This window comes from Chaetura pelagica, unplaced genomic scaffold (assembly GCF_000747805.2).
Source record: "Chaetura pelagica isolate M959 unplaced genomic scaffold, ChaPel_1.0 scaffold350, whole genome shotgun sequence".
In the NCBI taxonomy this organism is placed as follows: domain Eukaryota; kingdom Metazoa; phylum Chordata; class Aves; order Apodiformes; family Apodidae; genus Chaetura; species Chaetura pelagica.
The window spans coordinates 786,198-788,753 of record NW_009951818.1 but is presented as its reverse complement, the minus strand read 5'-3'; positions in this window follow the sequence as shown (position 1 = coordinate 788,753).

Here is a 2,556-nt window from a genome sequence, read left to right as displayed (position 1 = left end):
CTTTCCCTGTGCCCAGCAGGTGTGAAACACTGCTCTGGTAATGAATGTATGGATGCTATGCATCAAGGGCAATACTTGCTTTTAGGTGATGACGGAGAATTGTAGCTTTTGATAAGTTGTGACAGATGCATCAACAAACCACTAAAGTTTCTTAATTGTGGAGATGACTCTGTCAGTTTCACAGCTGTCTTACAGTCACATTTTCCTGCCATTAAGCCTTGGAAAAGGCACAGTCCCTCCCCTTCTAGCATCTTCCCATGCCTGCCAGGGGTGGCTGCTTGGCCCAAGCAGGAGAGGTTCTCTGGATGTCTAGCATGTTGCACTGCCCCATAGGGATGCTTGGTGCAAACACTGTCCAGGCTACAGCCCTCCCAGTTTATGAATTTTCCCTGCTTTGGAGGAGACACCATTTCCAAGCTGTTCAATAGCAGTTGACACAAATGCTCTTCACAGAGGCACGTGTTTTACTACAGGTACTGTAGCTTGACGGATTTCATAACCAAGAGACCATCAATAATTTAATCCTTCTCACAGTGCATCTTGGGTGCTCAGAGTGGAAATCTGCAGAGGAACCATTGAGGCTAAATCACTCTGCAGCTCTCTGCCAACACCCTTCTCCCAGCCTAGCGTTTGTGTTGGGTCATTTTTCCTTAAGCATTTTTCATTAGGCTGTGTTTTTCATTAAACAGGTAAATTAGCCATGCACAATAAGCCTTTCCTCAGGCCTGTGCTTTCCAAATGTAGTAAGAAAATATAGCTGTGCTGTGCATTACAGCTGCTCAAATAAAAATATTTTCTCTGGCACGAGATAATTTTTTGTGCTTAGTCTCATGAGTTTGGGTGGTTCAAACTCATGCTGGCTTCATGTTTGTGGGTTCTACCTTTCCTTCTCCTCTAAACAACTTCTAATTTTGTGACCAAGACAAAGTTTGAGGCCTAGCTCTTCTCCCTGAACATCAGGAGTGTCTGCAACAGGAGTACACCAGTATGGGACTTGTGTACGTGGGCCTCTCATGTATAGAGCCAATTGGATCCTCTACATTTAAACTTTCCATTATACACTTTGTTTGGGACACAGCTTACAACCACAACCGACCTGTCTTGGGACTGACACAAACCAAGGAAGCCTTCAGCATTCCAGAAAACACTTGCCTGCCTCCATGTCTGATCTCACTGGGGCCAAGGAGGTGCTCTGTGGCTCCTGTAAGGGCACCTTCCCCCTCACAGCGGCTCCATAAGTGAAAGGGACTGCCTGGCCCCAGGCCACACATTCCTTCTGCAGCACCAGCAGATGTAGCACCTCATACTTTTGTCTGGCATGGAAAGATGCAGAGAAGTGGGAAGAGGTCTCCAACCATAGCAAGCTGCATTGGCATCACCTAGCTAAGCCAGTTGGAGCCTGCCAACACCTGCCAGCCAAGGTGCCAGTGCTCCTCTTGAAGCAGTGGCCATGATTTCACAGACTCTTAGGGGTTGGAAGGGCCCTTGAAAGATCATCTAGTCCAACCCCCCTGCCAGAGCAGGATCACCCAGAGCACATCACACAGGAACTTGCCCAGGTGGGTTTTGAATGTCTCCAGTGAAGGAGACTCCACAACCTCTTTGGGCAGCCTGTTCCAGTGCTCTGTCACTCTCGCAGTAAAGAAGATTTGGGGCTGTAGAGCATAAAGTAGAATTGGGAAACTAAACAGCAGCAGGATGGATGGATAGGTTGAGACCACAGCTGGAAATAAAAGGCATCCGGGCTCAGAAAGGTATTTTCTGTGGCTGTGATGTGACACTGACTATGGCTAGGGCTTGTGATCGCTGGAGGCACAGCACTCAGATGCCACAGCAAATTCCCCACCATCACCAGAAGAACTCTAGAAGTGAGCACACTGACAGAACTGTCACAATAATGTTTAACACCCAAATGCAGTTTTATTGAATTTGTTTGACCTGAGCTGTGCTGAAGAGAAGCCCAGCCTGACGCTCCGCAGCGTGTAGCTCAACTGTTCCAGGCTAAAGAATAGGAAAAAAAGAGAAAGCAGGAGAGACTGCCTCAAAGCTTGGGGAAGTAAATTATGCCTAATACCCATCTGATCCTCTTTCTGAAAGCAGCAAGAGGGCACATGTCTCTGCTCCATCTGTCTCTCTTATCAAGGAGAAAGGATACAGACATTCCCAGATAAATCCATGGGTGTTTGTACAAGAACAGAGGGAGCACAGGCAGCTGCCATAGATAGAAGGCCAGATTTAAGGGGAAAATAACCCTGCTTGCTTAATTCATAACCATTTCTACCCAAGCAGAACTTGGCAAGGATATAACATGGGAACAACTATAACCCATTTCCTCTCTAATTAGATAAAGATGAGGACTGAGAGGCAATAGCAGGCAGGTGACAAGGTTATCAGTGCTTTCCAGCAGGACATCCATTAGCCTTTCCAGACAGAGCTCAAACTCCCCAGCATTTCCTTCCAGAACTCATTCAAAGCTGCTGCTTCCACCAAACTTGTCATAGAGCCCCGTCCCCCTTGGATCAGTTCTTGGAGCATCTGTGGCAGCCCCATCCAACT